General features: G+C 41.0%; 1 long non-coding RNA gene across 1 annotated transcript in view; it reads right to left on the bottom strand.

Moving 5' to 3' along the window:
• LOC148148993 (uncharacterized) overlaps positions 1–17,732 on the bottom strand; it is a 90,596-nt gene that overhangs the window by 27,607 nt on the left and 45,257 nt on the right. The window contains exon 2 of the long non-coding RNA XR_015758486.1: positions 8,035–8,824. This is a non-coding gene — a long non-coding RNA (uncharacterized LOC148148993). The remainder of the gene's footprint in view (positions 1–8,034; positions 8,825–17,732) is intronic.

The raw sequence follows: 17,732 nt of genomic DNA, 5'->3' as shown, positions 1-17,732 counted from the left end.
ATTGTCCTTCAAATTCATAATTTCCAAATCTATGTCCAGATCTTTTTTAAAATGTCAAATATAATTTGTCTTCACCACTCTCCCAGGCAGTGTATTCCAAATCCTAACAACTCTCTGAGTAAAGAATTTTCTCCTCATTTCACTTCTAGCTCTCTTGCTGACAATCTTGAAATTGTGACCCTTAGTTAGTGAGATACTTATGAGTGGAAAAAGGGTATTCTTGTTTACTTCAAAATTGTTTGTAATTTCGAACACCTTAATAAGGTCACCTCTTACTGTTCTCTGCTCCAAGGAGAATATGCCCAATTTCTCTAATTTTTTTAATGTAAAATACCACATTCCAGGTATCATTCTAATAAATCTCCTTTGCACTCTCTCCAGGGCTTTAATATTCTTCCTTTAATAAGGTGCCCAGAACCTCTCTGACATACAATTCTCAAATACTGCAGAATCTCCACACAGAAAAATCATGAAAGTGCATCATAAAGATGCCTGCTAGTTTCTCTTTGTGATACCAATAAAACACTGCTGAGTTTATTTTTAACTGAAAACCAATTCCCTTGTTCCCCTTCTATGTCACCAAATTAAAAAAGGTTTCTCTTTGGAAATTTTTCTCTTGCAGCTTTTACATCATGTGATTTACTTTCCAAGAATTTGATTCTAAAGGAGCTAAGATTCAAGTTCATTTTTCTTGCTGTAAAGGAATTGATTCTAACATTTTTATCATCGAGTCTCGCTTCAAAACTAAACTTAATAAATGTAAAAGAAGAGTCATATCACTTTCTATTACTTGTTGAGATCCTGTAAATGTATAACCAATACTAATCAACCTCAAGGAATGTTACCATAATAATTTGATTGCCATTGTAAAAGTTTTGTTTTTCCATCACTCCCAAGAAGCTTACCCAGACTTTCCACTCTTTCTTTCCTTCTCTTTTGTAATATATAAAGTACCTTGGTTAAAATGTATATCTAATCACCTTAAATTGTGCCATAAGCCTCATCGACTTTTTTCTGAACTTCAGCATTAATGATTGTCCTTTACCCTACAAGCAGAGCATTCAAGACCTCAGAAAAAGTTAAGCTAATTGTAATCTCTTCCCAAGCATAAGGATGATTGGTCATGATGAAAGGACTTTTTGTATTTCTCCTGAAACTAAATGATTTTGATTGCTGTTCTAACCATGTGCTGTGAGTTCTTCATATGGATTGCCCACACCACAGTAGATGTTAACTTAAAACGTAGGAGCAAATTAATGCAGATACAGGAAACAAAAAGTGCTGGAAATCACAGTGGTTGAGTCAGTATCCATGGAGAGAGAGAGCAAGTGAATGTTTTGAGTCTAGATGACTCTTCATCAGACTTGATGTGAGGGATCAGTTTCCATGCTGTATAGCAATAGTGGGGAAGAAAGGGTGTTGATGGTGTAGATTAAGTGACCGAAATGTGTTCCCTTTCTATGTCATTAAATTCAAAAAGAGTTCTAGACATATAACATAGAACAGTACAGCACAGAACAGGCCCTTCAGCCCACGATGTTGTGCCGACCACTGATCCTCATGCATGCACCCTCAAATGTTTGTGACCATATGCATGTCCAGTAGTCTCTTAAATGTCCCCAATGACCCTGCCTACACAACTGCTGCTGGCAACGTATTCCATGTTCTCACAACTCTCTGTGTAAAGAACCAGCCTCTGACATCCCCTCTATACTTTCCTCCAATCAGCTTAAAACTATGACCCCTCATGTTATGCCTCTCATTATCTTGTATACCTCAATTAGGTCCCCTCTCTTTCTCCTTTTCTCCAATGAAAAAAGTCCGAGCTCAGTCAACCTCTCCTCATAAGATAAGCCCTCCAGTCCAGGCAGCATCCTGGTAAACCTCCCATGAACCCTCTCCAAAGCATCCACATCTTTCCTATAATAGGGCAGCCAAAACTGGACGCAGTATTCCAAGTGCGGTCTAACCAAAGTTTTATAGAGCTGCAACAAGATCTCACGACTCTTAAACTCAATCCCCCTGTTAATGAAAGCCAAAACACCATATGCTTTCTTAACAACCCTGTCCACTTGGGTGGCCATTTTAAGGGATCTATGTGCCTGCACGTCAAGATCCCTCTGTTCCTCCACACTGCCAAGAATCCTATCCTTAATCCTGTACTTAGCTTTCAAATTCGGCCTTCCAAAATGCATCACCTCGCATTTATCCAGGTTGAACTCCATCTGCCACCTCTCAGCCCATCTCTGCATCCTGTCAATGTCCTGCTGCAGCCCTCTATACTGTCAATGACACCTCCAATCTTTGTGTCTTCTACAAACTTGCTGACCCATCTTCAATCCCCTCATCCAAGTCATTAATAAAAATTACAAACAGTAGAGGCCCAAGGACACCACTCACCACAGACTAGCAGGCAGAATATTGTTCCTCTACTTCCACTCGCTGTCTTCTGTTGGCCAGCCAATTCTGTATCCAGACAGCTAAGTTCCCCTGAATTCCATTCCTTCTGACCTTCTGAATGAGCCTACCATGGGGAACCTTATCAAATGCCTTGCTGAAGTCCGTATACACCACATCCACAGCTTGACCCTCTTCAACTTTTCTAGTCACACCCTCAAAGAACTCGATAAGGTTTGTGAGGCATGACCTGCCCCTCACAAAGCCGTGTTGAATGCATTTAATCAAGCCATCCTCTTCCAGATGGTCATAAATCCTATCCCTCAGAATCCTTTCTAACACCTTGCAGACGACAGACGTGAGACTTACTGGTCTGTAATTGAAGTTCTCTTTGAAAATCTTTCTCTTTCAGCTTTTGTATCTATGTTTTACTTTCCAAGAATGCGATGCTAAAGGAGCTAAGAATCAAGTTCATTTCCTTAAGTTTACATGGAATCACCAATCTTAATTGGCTTAGTGTGTTGTCATCTCCAAATCTGTAGCAAATAGAACTTCCAAATTCCTTAACCTTACTTCAACCTTACGTGGAGAATCTAGATAAGATTTTATCTAATACACTCCTCACACTAGACATGCATCCACTGTCAAATGTAGCAAATTTAATGAATTTGCAACTAGAACATTCATTATTAGGTTGAATCTTCTTGTGACCACTACAATTATTTCTACCTGATCAGTATTGCCATCATCTTCTTTGAACTTTCCATGTTGTATATTATTTTTAAAAAACCTTGCTATTCCATTTAACACATACTTTGCATACTAATATTTCATGTCACATTTGAAATATGTGGCACGGTGGCACAGTGGTTAGCACTGCTGCCTCACAGCGCCAGAGACCCGGGTTCAATTCCCGCCTCAGGCGACTGACTGTGTGGAGTTTGCACATTCTCCCCGTGTCTGTGTGGGTTTCCTCCGGGTGCTGCGGTTGCCTCCCACAGTCCAAAAGATGTGCAGGTCAGGTGAATTGGTCATGCTAAATTGCCCGTAGAGTTAGGTAAAGGGGTAAATATAGGGGAATGGGTGGGTTGCGCTTCGGCGGGTCGGTGTGGACTTGTTGGGCTGAAGGGCCTGTTTCCACACTGTAAGTAATCTAATCTAATCTGTTGACCATTCCCAGTGTTCATTCTCTTGTTGTAGTTCCAAAGCCTCTGTTGTCTCCTAGCTGCCAAAGGTATCTCAAATAGGCATTCTTTTACTATTTTATTATTTTTTCATGTTGATCTTTGGTCCCTAGATCTGAATGGTCTTGAAATGGCATTACAATTGAATATTCAATTTTTTCTGTAATTGCTGGATGTCATAGTTATACCATTAAAACTGTTGGAAATGTTTGTTTTCCCAGGAATTTAAGGTTTCTGATATCTGTTCTAGAAGCATACTTATTTCTGGATAACTAGCACCAGCTATATTGGAATCTACCCATGTTTGACAGCCACAATTGTGCTATAATCCAACTATTTAAAAGAAAGCACTGAATTAGGAATCTCCAAATAAAATTTTTACAATGTCTCATTTTATCGGTTTTATTCTTCTATGGAATAACCATTCAGCTTTCCAAAGTCAGACCAGTTCTCATATGTATTTAATGGATCAATCTTCTTATTGGATTTGTCTAATAATTTTGGCAGAATTTCAAAACCTTCCTCAGTGTCTGATTATTGTACCTGTAGCTCCAAAAACACTTTAGAACTGATTTTACCATGAGAAGGAATTGACGATACTAAGTCCCTAAGTTGTTTTTCTTTTTGAAGACATATTCATGCTCCCATATCCAATTTATTATTCTATTGATAATAAGTTCACCTTCACAGACATTGACGGAAGTCATCTCCCAAACTTTAAACTTGGTTACAGCCAGAGTAGATAGAGTGTTTGAGCTCCGGAGAGGGGCTGAATAGGCTGGGGCTGTTTTCTATAGAAAGTTGGAGGCTTGAGGGATAACCTTATACAAATTTATAAAATCATAATGGGCATAGATAGGGTGAACAGCCAAGGTCTTTTCCTCAGAGTAGCAAAGGATACAGGTTTAATGTGGGAGGGGAAAGATTTAAAAGAAATCTAAGGGGCAACTTTTTCATGCAGCAGGTGGTGTGTATATGGAAAGAGCTGCCAGAGGAAGTGGTGGAGGCTGATACAATTACAACATTTAAAAAGCATCTGGATGGGTATATGAATTGGAAAGGTTTAGAGAGAGACATGTGCCAAAAACTTGCAAATGGGACTAGATTTATTTATGATATCTCGTTGGCTTGGATGAGTTGGACTAAAGGGTCTGTTTCCATGCTGTACACTCTATGATTCTATAACTCCAATTACAATCTTCCATATAAAAAAAAGTCTTAGCTTCTAATAATATCCTTGTAAGATCGAAGCATTTGTGTACACAGATCAGTGTTCTGCACCATTCCTGGTCTTGACATCTAATTTCAGAATTCACTGCCTCGCACAGACCAAGGAGCTTCACACAGATGAAAAAAAAGAGGGAATGTAGGTTTCCACGTAATGGCAACCATGCCCTGCTACCAATGTTAATAGAATCCAAGGCAGTTGGTGGGATAGAAACCCAGACACCGTTTATTGATAGAGAAAATATATAGATTCAGATCCACAGCTCTGATCCCACACCCTAATGTCACATTTGCCCTTATTTATATACATTCAAAGACAATTAATATCTACCACATTTCTCTTAATCTCAACACACATTAACAATGTGATTAACCAGCCAATAAACAGCAGAGAAGAAATTGACCCCCACAATGTTTTTGAATTGTTGTATTCAGTTTCTGAGCAAGAAACACTGAAATTGGATAATGTAATGAATTCCTTTTTAAAGAGACGAATAATGCCACTGAATGTCTGTTGAATCAAAATGATCTTTTCATCAACGAGTTTACTATTAATAGGAATTGGCATCAATGTTCTGTTACTATCTACCCTGAACTGATTTGAGGTTGAGATATTTTACTAAATAGCTATCTATCATGTCAAAGTCCACAAAAACTGCATGTATTCAGCCGAAAAATAATATTGTTTATGACTTTCAGTCACACTATTTTTCCGTACTTAAGTATAATTTTAATACTACATTTTTTTAAACAATAATTTGCAATGCTACTTTTCTCAAAATCCTTTCAATGTAAACTACTTTGTAATTTGTGGGATGAAAAGGTCAATTAAGAGGATATTAGGTGAGTTAATTATTGATTACTAAAGTCTAATATGCCTTGGATTTGTATGTATTATAGCTGAAAAATGTGTTGCTGGAAAAGCGCAGCAGGTCAGGCAGCATCCAAGGAGCAGAAGAATCGACGTTTTATGCCCGAAACGTCGATTCTCCTGCTCCTTGGATGCTGCCTGACCTGCTGCGCTTTTGCAGCAACACATTTTTCACCTCTGATCTCCAGCATCTGCAATCCTCACTTTCTCCTTTGTACATATTATACCCTATCAAATTGAAATAACTAAAGTTGCAAAACAAGTACAATAAATTAATATCCACAATAAATTCAGAAAAGTGAAAGATAAAGAATAACTGCATGGAAACTGTTTTATAGCAAACTGTACAGAGGTTTATCTTAACAACAAACACTGATATCTATTTTAAGTCATTTATGATTCCACACACTAACATCAATAACATCTTTTGACATTTGATAAAAGCCATGCATGATCAACAAAACAAATAAAGCTATTGGTCAAATATTGCTCTTTTGCCCTCTGTCTTTACTTCTTCTCTCTTCTTTCTTAAAATATATTCAAGCACAACCTTTTAGTTACGTGGCAAGCCCATAAAACAAGTGACATTTCCGGACTTCGTTTTAGAAACAACGATGGACAGATGGCAAGGGAGAGTATTCTGATGGTCAATCAAAATTCAATTAAATTTAACAATGTTCTGGAAAAGAACAGACCACGAATAAAAGTTTCAAGTTTTAAAAGGGCACTTTTACTTAGATGATATGCGATTTGACAAAAACTATTTGAACATAAATCAACATCAGAGTAAACAAAAGCATTCAAGAATGTGCTGGTAGGGTTCACAACGAATATATCCCAATAAGCAAAAAGACAGGACTCATACACCAAGGCTCACCTGCAAGTGAAAGGGGATAGAGTGCACAATGAAGCAAAAAAAGGAATCTTATGTCAGGTCCACGACGGATGCCATTCCCCTAGTCCTACACTCAGCCCTGGAACATCTGGATAAAAAGGACAACAATGTCAGGCTCCTACTCATCGACACCTTCAGCTTCCACACCATAATCCCCTCCAATCTCAAGACTCTGTGACCTAGGTCTCAGCTCTGTCCTCTGCAACTGGATCCTCAGCTTTCTGACCCACAGACCACAATCAGTGATGATAGACAACAGCACCTCCTCAACGATAAGCATCAACACTGGCGCTCCACAAGGATGCATTCTCAGCACCCTAATGTGCTCTCTGTACCCCCATGACTCTGTAGCTAAATTCCGTTTGAACTGCCAACTGCAAGTTTGCTGACAATAACACCGTGGTAGGCTGGATATCAAACAATGATGAGTCAGAAGGAAGAAAGGAGGAGGACATGCCCTACTTACAAAAACAGAGTTGAAGTGGAGAGGGTCAAGAGTAACAAGTTCCCAGGAGTGATGAAAACCAACAATTTATCCTGGACCTCTGATATGGATGCAATGGTCAGGAAAGCATAACAATGCCTCTTCTTCCTTAAGCAGCTTAAGAAAGTCGGCACCATAAGGGTCTCCACCAACATTTATAGAAGCACCATAGAAAGCATTCTATCTGGGCGCATAGCGGCCTGGTACGGCAAATGCTTTGCCTAGAACTGTGAGGAACTATTGAAAGTTGAGCGCACAGCCCAAACCATCGCAGAAGCCAACCTCCCACCCATTGACTCCGTCTACACTTCTCATTGTTGTGGAAAGGCTGCCAACATCATCAAAGATCCTTCCCACCCTGGTAATGCTCTCTTCCAACCTCTTTGTTCAGGAAGGATACAGAAGCTTGAACATACGCACTAACAAGTTCATGAACAGCTTCTTCCCTGCTGTTATTCGACTGATGAATGGACGTCTTTAACTTCAAATAATGTTGGTCTTGTTTTGCCCACCTCTTGTGCAGCTGTAACCTTGTATGCTTCACACTGTTTAAGCACCCTATGATCTATATGTCCTTGTTGTTGTGATCTGCAATGTACTGCTTTGGGCGGCATGGTGGCTCAGTGGTTAGCACTGCTGCCTTACAGCACCAGGGACCCAGGTTCAATTCTCCGCCTTGGGTAACTGTCTATGTGGAGTTTGCACGTTCTCCCCATGTCTGCGTGGGTTTGCTCTGGTTTCCTCCCAGTCTAAAGGTGTACAGGTTAGGTGAATTGGCCATGCTAAATTGCCTGTAGTGTTAGTTGGATTAGTCAGGTGTAAATATAGGGGGGGTGGGTTTCTTTTCAGAGGGTCGGTGTGGACTTGTTGGGCCGAAGGGCCTGTTTCCACACTTTAGGTAATCTAATCTAAAAACAAAACTTTTCACTGTACTTAGGTACATGTGACTGCAATAAATCAAATCAGATGTACAAACCTGTATCTGAAGACAAAAGACATGGGATTTGTTCTTAAAATTGTAGTGATGAATAACTCTACTGTTTATTAGCATGTATGCTGCAGCTCAAAACAGCAAGCAGATGGATGTCCGTCAGCAGTTCTCACTGATGCTGGTGATGTCCAAGTTGATCTGCTCAGTGACTTCAACTGAATAATTAATGTGGTTGCACAATACAGAGGGACCACCGCAGACTGGACACAATATCCAAACTCCTATTGGAGATGACAATGGATGTCAAGTTGTAACACATTCTCAGCAGCCCTGCAGATCAAGTGCAGCATAGATACAGCTAGTCCAGGCCAGAAAGGTCCACCAGCATTCTTCCCTGACTACCGCCACCTACTGCAGACTATCATCTAAAGGGACATCACAGGTGTAGTTAGAGTACATAAAAACTGAAAATTAGACTTTTGATCTCATGGAACACCAATTAATTCAAGTTGGCGGACTATGAAGGACCTCTTTGAATCTCTAGGACTTTAATGGGAAGCAACAAAATTGAACACAAATAGATTCTAGAAAGTGAGAGAGGAACAAAGGAAACGTTGTCATATCCATAAAGGCCTGGAGAATTTGCTCCAATTCAGTTGATGGGGGTTGACGTCACAGAGGACCTCCAGGAGGCAAACAGCCAGCAAGCCTTGCTCTTTGCTTAGCAGACTCGAAGATCATTTGCTGGTCCAGAGTCTGCTCTGTGGTGCAGGATGTCATATGCTCATGTTTTTTCTTCCACAAAGTACACAGAGAGATCTCTGTGATCAGTAGCCTGAAAGAGAAAGATGGCTTGGTAAAGTCACTTTAGTCTGACATTTTGAGGAGCAATAAAATATTTTATGCTGAATTGTACATCCTGTATCCCAGCATAGTCTCCTAAAACTACTGCAATCCAATATTGAGTCCTGAAGACTGCAGAGTCCCTGTAGGAATGAAACCCCCGCCTGGGGATAAAGACTCAGGAGACAGGCAGAATTCTGGCATGTGGAAGTCTTTATTAAAGCAATTACCAGATCATGCAGGGAGAAGGCCACAGATTCCCCTTGAATCCAGCCTCGATGTGAGGATGCAGTTATCCCCTTAATCTTTAGCTCAAATCGGAAGAGAGGTCAATGACACTCTGATTTTCACAGTAGGATACAATATTTTTGTACATTTTGTGTAACAATAATCACATACAGCATGAACACTGCGCTCTTCCCCTTATTCTATACATCCAATCCTTTGAAAATCTAGTACATGATGGACATTCCTATGGATAGCCCGAGGATCCCCATGATCTCATGATGTTTAACCGATATTGTAATCACCAGGTCTTAGGATTTTCAATGCATCCTATTAATTCACCTTCCAAAGTTACTGGCAGCAAGCCTTTTGACAGGTCCCAGTCTTGCTTATCTCTAAGGACTGCTTGAATTCTGTTATTCATTGTATTTATTTGCTTTGTCTGTCAGATTTTGTTACTTCTGTTATATTTTCTGACTGTCCTAATTATATACATAACAATACAAAAGACAGTTGATTCTTACTAACTAGTATAAGAGTCATAATATCAATTCTATTGTAAAGCTAATTTTCTGTAAAGTTTTATATGTACCCCTGCTGTTAGCATTCTTTAGCTAATGTGATGATGCTGCTCCTTTGGCAAGGTTACTCTGTCCTTGTTTTATTTTGAGAGGGGTTATAAACAGAGCTTCTGGTGTGTCTGGTTCGTATGGGTTTTGGGGCCAATTTGATTATAGCTAACAGATACTGTCTCAAGCAATAGGCTTTCAAGTTTTAAAAAAGACACTTGTAAAATGAAAGGGGAATGGACAGTTCTCCCAGCTCAACTTTTCTGTGGTTTGTTTTGGTTTTAGTAGTTTGGCTATTCAGAACTGCTGATCAAATCTTAGCTGGGAACCCAGAGAAGCTGCTAGACCCATAGAAACAACTCCATGCTGATCCTTTCTCCCTCTGACATATCACCTGTAAGAAGCTGTTTTTATGGGCATGTTACAACTATTTGAAACAGCATCACTAAGTTGCAGTAGAGTCTAATGGGTTTTCAAATAGTTATGTTATTCTAAATTCGGTTTTCTTTTGTTCGTATATAAATAGTTTTGTTTAAAACTGAATGGTTGGGCCAGCTGCATCACTCCTGGAATATCCACTTTATATCTACTTAGAACAACGAGATAACTTAGAGTCTGGGCTACCTTCTTGAACTGTTTTGAGGTGGCTCCCATTCCTTGACGTGATGGTACAGAGAACACCGAATGGAGAATTCACTACAAGGGTATACAGGAAAGCCACACACAGACCAAGTCCTAAACTATGAAAGTAACCACCCCAACACACACAAATGAAGCTGCATAAGGACACTATTCAAAAGGGCCACAACACACTGCAGTACACCAGAACTGCAAAAAGAAGAAGAGGAACACCTATATAAGGTATTTGCCAAAAACGGATACCCGCGCAACTTCATCAACAGATGCCTAAGAGAAAGACCACGGAACGAGGACATACCACAACCAAAAGGACTAGCCACACTACCATACATCAGGAGCATCTCAGAACTGACAGCCAGACTACTGCGACCCCTAGGACTCATAACGGCACACAAACCAACAGCCACGCTCAGACAACAACTCACCAGAACGAAGGACCCGATACCCAACATGAGCAAAACTAATGTAGTGTACAAAATACCATGCAAGGACTGCACAAAACACTGTATAGGACAAACAGGAAGACAGCTAACAATCCGCATACATGAACATCAACTAGCCATGAAACGACATGACCAGCTATCCTTAGTAGCCACACACGCAGACAACAAGCAACATGAATTCGACTGGGACAACACTACTATCATAGGGCAAGCCAGACAGAGACCAGCCAGGGATTTCCTAGAGGCATGGCATTCATCCACAAACTCCATCAACAAACACATCGACCTGGACCCAATATACCAACCACTACAGCGGACAGCTGAAACTGACAACCGGAAGCGGCAGGGACAGACCACTATAAACACCGGAGGAAACATCAAAGAAGCGCTTCGCAGGAGGCTCCCAAGCACTGATGATGTCGCCTAGCCAGGGGACGAAACGTTTGCAACAAAAACTTCCAGCTCGACGAACAGAACCACAACAACGAGCACCCGAACTACAAATCTTCGCACAAACTTCGAATGCTTATCAAACTATCTCTAACAAATCTTTTTGCAGCTGTTATGTGTGCAAGGCTCCCTTTTGCCTCTGAATAACCTCCTTATCAAATGTACCACAGTGTCTTATTTAAATGCTAGAGCAGGCATTTAGTTCTGTTTAACCACTTGATAGGCATTTTCGGCAAGGCTAAAGGGTGTGCTTAGCTGCCAGCCATCATGTTGCTCAAATATGGGCCCCCCCAACAGTTCCCTTCTTTGGCCCAAGGCCAGCTTATGGCCCTAGGACACTACAAATGCTTAGTCTAAAGCATCATAAGTAGGGTTAAGAGCCCAGTTTCCATTTGAAAGTTTGTTCGAATCAGATGGTCACCCGTGGCAATGTCCGTTGTGCCTTAGGCCCAACAACAGTTCATAAGTGGTCTTCTTTTGGTTGTGTCACATCTATGATCCCCTTCCCATCATGTGATGAGCTTGTTATTTCTTTTGTCATTCCACTAGACGCCCGTTATCTTGGTAGTGTTCAGCAGAGCCACTTTCTTGTTCTGTGGCCCTTCCGCAGTCATCTTCATTATTGTAGTAATGTAACATTTAAAAAGGCCATAAATAACATAACATGGGCAAACAACAATGACAAAAATTACTATTCCCTGGGCAACAGATGTCCCTAGGGATCGCAGCCATCCTGTTGTCCAACTCCACAGGGTGAAGGCTGTGGTTTGTTTGAGTTTGTCCAATGTTTTGCTGATATGGTCAGCCAAATCAGTAGCTTCTTCCAAGTGTTTGGGGATATATATGCAGAACACCTTTCCAATCATTGCACATGGAGCCCCTTTCTCAGCTAATATTCAGTCTAAGGCCACTCAGTTCTGCAGAGCCACGGTTCATACAGTGACCATTTCTGCACGTACCTTGCCTCAGGTTTGTGAAGTGTCATTGGCTACTTGCTCTAGGACTACAGCTATGTTGATAAATTCTCTGGCTAGGTTACCTCTGCTGTAGGGGAGAAAAAGAAAAGCAAAGAGCTGTTCCATTTCCATGATGGCATGTTTGCAGTGTCCCGATGATCACTTCAAGAGGAATGAGAATGTGATGCACAAATGGCACCATGTGGCCTAGGTAACATGACCACATGGTAGCCAGGCATATGCTTTGTGCCCACAGACAAAGTAGATACCATTGTATGGAATAAACATAGTCAGAAGATCAGACATTATTAGAAGTTCTGGCTGACATGAAGTTAGTAAAATTAAGTTTTGATATAGGCAAGGTGATTTTAAAAAATTGAGTGCAACTACTCTGACTTGCAGACCAACCCCCCTGGCTCAGATGTAATAAGACAAATAGAGGTAACTCCTCTTGCTACCCTTGGTGTATTGGTAATGGTAACAAATGGTGGTGTGCGGGAGGTATTAAATTGGGGTTGGTACCAACCTTCAAAAGCAGAAAAGATGTACCCTGCTGATTTCTGCTTATCCCAGATGCTGCTAATGACACCCAATATAACCAAATCTTTGCAGAAAATGTGTCAGCCATGCAAACCCCGGCTGTTAGAAATTCATTCTGGCAAGTGATTCACTCTGCCACTTCAGGTGTATTAATAGGGATAGGTCACAGTGGGACACCACCCTATGGATGTATGGGAATGTGCGAACTAACACAACAGTGGGAGGCATTAATTGTTATGAAGTTGAAGGCATTTACTGTAGCTTTAAGAGAGAATGAATTCTCGTTTGCACTGACAGCTTGCTGGCACCTGACATGTGGCTGACTAGCAGTCTCAGAATGTACTAGAAAATAGAAAATTTGAAATAGATACCTGAGTTGTTTTGACAACAATTCAAATCTAACCAATCAATTTAAATTATGCCTCACAATACTAAAACTCAATCAAGTTTGAATTTATTGTTTTTGCCAACCTCGAACCATTGAGACAATCCAATGTTAGGGGTATAAAGAAGCAGACATTTTGAAAGTTAGATCCAGAGAATAACTGCCATAAAGAGAGAATGCCATTCAAAACACTATCAAAGGTACATTTTTCATATGAAACATCTTTGCAGCAAAAGACAGAAGATAACCCAGGGAGACCTTCAGCCAAAAGGAAGACACCAGAGATGACAGCTGCGGTCTGGTTTTGAACTTAATTTGGTGTGATTTTAATACAGGCTTTTATAAGAACAGTATATTGTTATAGAGTGGGAGGCAAATACCAAGCATTTAAGAGAAAGGAGGCTTAGAGTTATAAGTAGTTAGTTTAATGTTCACTTTTCGAGCTAAAGAATAAATTGATATTTTTTCTTTGAATAGTAGAATTTGGGAGTTCTCTGTCACTCATACTTTAACACATTACGAGGTGAAGTGAACTTTTCTGGGTGCTTGGCTTAATTAACGGAAGGGTTCACCGCCATGCTGTAACAGTTTGGGGGCTCGGGTCCGTGATTTGAACAGATTTAGATAGATCCAGTCTGAGATTTAGACAGATTTGAACAGATTTGGAGTACAAAAGATCTCAGCAAATTTAAAGACTTGTCAATTAGTATTCTAGATCTTTAAATAAAATGTAGGTCAGACAATCTGTTTAATTTTGGTTACTTGTGGTTGGTTAAATTAAAAGTGAGAAAAATGGCTCTTAAGATTGCTAAAGAGTTTCTGGGGTTTGAAGATGATTTCCAAATTTGTCAAGAAAGTTTAGCAAGACAGAAAAAGGCCATACTTTTAGAATAAGCAAAGAGGTTAGATTTGGGTTTAACCAAGGACAGAAGTAAAGCTGAAATTGTAAGGGAATTAGTCAAGCAGTTAGGTGTGTCAGAGAAACAGACAAGTGCAGTAGAGGTAGAAAAACTTAAATTACAATTGAGGAAAATGGAGCTAGAAGATAAAGAAAGGGATAGAAAAAGAGAGAGAGAGAAGGAAGAGAAAGGGAGAGAGGAAAAAGAAAGAGAGAGAAGGTTCTGAGCTGTGCACAGAGAGAAGAATGAGAAAGAGAAAGGGAGAGAGAATTTGAACTTTAGAAGTTGTGATTTAGTCAGGAAAGTCAAGTAAGCAGGATGGCGATGAAGAGAGAAGGTAGTGATAAATACAAAATGTTAAAACACTGCTAGATTTTGATGAGAAAGATGTCAAAGCCTTCTTAATTTCATTTGAAAAATTGTCTGGGCTGATGGAGTAGCCAGAGAATGTGTGGGTAATGCGAGTTCAGACTAAGCTGGTAGGCAGAGCTAGTGAGGTATTTGCAGCACTCTCTGATGAGGGGTCAAGAGATTATGAAGATGTCAGACAGGCTATTTTGAGTGCTTATGAATTGGCACCAGATCTGTATAGACAGCAGTTCAAGAAACATAAACAAGGAACCAGGTCAGGCTTATGTCGAGTTTGAAAGAATTAAACAAAATAATTTTGATAGATGGGTCGGGCCTTTAAAATAGATAAGACCTATGAGACTCTAAGAGAGATTGTTCTGCTGGAGGAATTTAAAAATTCACTTCCAGGGATGATAAGAGCTCATGTGATTGAACAGAAAGTTCAACAAGTGAGAAGAACAAAAGAGATGGCAGATGAATATACATTGACGCATAAGGCACGAATTTCACCCTGTGAGGAATAGAAATTGGGAGAACACGAGAACCTACACTACAAAACAAAGAGTAGAGCACACTGGTAATAGTTTATCATATGTTAAAAAGAAGCCCAAGAGGGTGAAAAGGAGATGAAATGCCTCAGGTGTTTTCACTGTAATGGAGTGGGGCACAGAAAATTATAGTGCCAGTGGTTTAAGAAGGGCACTGGGAAAAGATTTTTCGCTGCCAGAAAATGGGACACGTAAAGTCACAGTGCTCATTGTTAAAGAAAGGCACTGTGGGAAAATATATGGTAAAAGAGGCTAAGCTGGTGGCGTTAGTGAAAGTAGTAAAGGAGACCCTAGGGAAAGTTGAGGAGCTGCAGGAGAGTATACAGCGGAGGCAGGGGCTGGGGTTTGGAGTTAGTGCCTGATCTTTATAAAGAATTTGCCACTGTACAAATCACTACATAGGACAAACAGGAAGACAGCTAATGATCCATATCCATGAACACCAACTAGCCACGAAACGACACGACCAGCTATCCTTAGTAGTCACACACGCAGATGACAGGCAACATGAGTTCGACTGGGACAACACTACTATTATAGGACAAGCCAAACAGAGAACAGCCAGGGAATTCCTAGAGGCATGGCACTCATCCACAGATTCTATCAACAAACACATCGACCTGGTCCCAATATACCGGCCACTGCAGCGGACAGCTGGAACTGACAACCGGAAGCGGCAGAGACAAACCATTATATATGCCGGAGGAAACATCACAGAAGCGCTTCACAGGAGGCTCCCAAGCACTGAGGATGCCACCTAGACAGGGGGCGAAACGTCTGCAACACAAATTCTCAGCTCGGCGAACAGAACCACAACAACGAGCACCCGAGCTACAAATCTTCTCACAAACTTTGAACACCTACGGGCAAGCAATGCTAAGACAAGCCAGGAAATGGGAATCCTGTGCCAATCACCTAAGTGCCACATACGAACAATTCCGGTTCCTGCAGGATTGCTGAAAGAATCGAATCCTTCCACCATGTGTCAGATACAGACACCAGATACAGACCCACAAGCCAGGGACACAGCCAGACAGAACGGATTTAGGATGATCCAGGTAATGATTACAGACGCTTGCAACACACTTCACAAATACTGAAAAGAAATTGCTTGCCAAAAAATGTTAATTTCAAAAACCACCAATCAGGAATGGATCCGGACCATAGAACAGGCCATCACCATAGGACAGAACAGGACCACAAACTGCAAAAAAACGGCACTAAAAGAAAAATGGCCAAACTAACACACAACAGAGAGGACACCACAACACAAAGCTGGGTTAGAAACCTCTCCCACAGACAGCTCACAGACACGGAAAGAACAATACTGGCCAAGGGACTCAACTATAACCACAGGGATGCCAAGACAGCAGACTTCCTAGCAGCACTAGAATGCACACTCAGAAACAATGGACTGACAGAAGAGACACAACAAACAGTGAGACAAAGTATCGTACCCCTGATAACAAGGAAAAGACAAATGCAACCTCAACACCAAGGAGAGGGAAGCACTAAAATCACTAAGAAATTATAAGAACATAATCATACTACCAGCAGAATGACGGTCATCCTGGACAAAGCAGAGTCCATCCAGAAAGCGCAACAACTACTTGCAGATACCATCACCTACCAAAAGAGGGAGTTTGACCCCACCCCACAGCTCACCAATAGGATAAACAACACACTGAGGAATCTGCAAAAAAAACGGACAGATAACCAGGTTTGACCTACAAAGAATGAAACCTGAAAGCAACACCACGCCCAGATTCTATGGACTACTTAAAGTGCATAAACCAGACATCCCACTCAGATCCATCGTATTGCTACCAGGCATCGTATTGCTACCAGGAACACTATCACACAAACTGGGTAAAGAACTACAACAGAAACTGAAACACCTGATCAGCGGATTCAGACACTCTATATAGTCAACACAGGAATTCTTGGACATCATCAGAAATATACACATAGACAAGGAAGAAACTATGGTCTCATTCGATGTAACGGCACTGTTCACCTCTATCGACAAACCCTAGCCAGAGAAACAATAGCCAACCTGCTGGGCATACAGAACAGACAACAAGACGGGGAATCTATCAACAAAGACTGCATACTCAAACTACTGGACCTGTGCCTCACAACACACTTCACATTCAACAACCAAATATATAAACAAATCAACGGCACACCCATGGGCTCACCCATCTCTGGACTCACAGCAGAAGCTGTAATGCAAAGATTAGAACAAACTGTCTTACCGCAAATTCAACCCAAACTCTGGGTCAGATATGTGGATGACACCTTTGTAATCATTAAAAACACAGAAATAGAAAACACACACCGGACCATCAACACCACACTCACAGGAATCAGATTCACTAGAGAAGAAGAAAAGGACAACCAACCATTCCTAGACGTGAGGGTACAGAGAACACCGAACGGAGAATTCACCACAAAGGTATTCAGGAAAGCCACACACACAGACCAAGTCCTGAACTATGAAAGCAACCACCCCAACAGACATATGAGAAGTTGCATCAAGACACTGTTCAAAAGGGCCATAACACACTGCAGTACACCAGAACTGCAAAAAGAGGAAGAAGAACACCTCAACAATGTATTCATCAAAAACGGATACCCGCGCAATTTCATCAACAGATGCCTAAGGGAAAGACCACGGAATGAGGACATGCCACAACCTAAAGGACTAGTCACGTTACCATACATCAAGAACATTTCTGAACTGATAGCCAGACTACTGCGACCACTAGGACTCAGAACAGCACACAACCAACAGCCACTCTCAGACAACAATTCACCAGGTCAAAGGACCCGATACCCAACATGAGCAAAACCAACGTAGTGTACAAAATCCCATGCAAGGACTGCACAAAA

This window comes from Chiloscyllium plagiosum, unplaced genomic scaffold (assembly GCF_037043375.1).
Source record: "Chiloscyllium plagiosum isolate Xiang-an unplaced genomic scaffold, Cpla_swu_hap1 HiC_scaffold_10, whole genome shotgun sequence".
In the NCBI taxonomy this organism is placed as follows: Eukaryota; Metazoa; Chordata; class Chondrichthyes; order Orectolobiformes; family Hemiscylliidae; genus Chiloscyllium; species Chiloscyllium plagiosum.
Note: the sequence above shows the minus strand (reverse complement) of the source record. Positions and strands in the feature narration are given on the sequence as shown.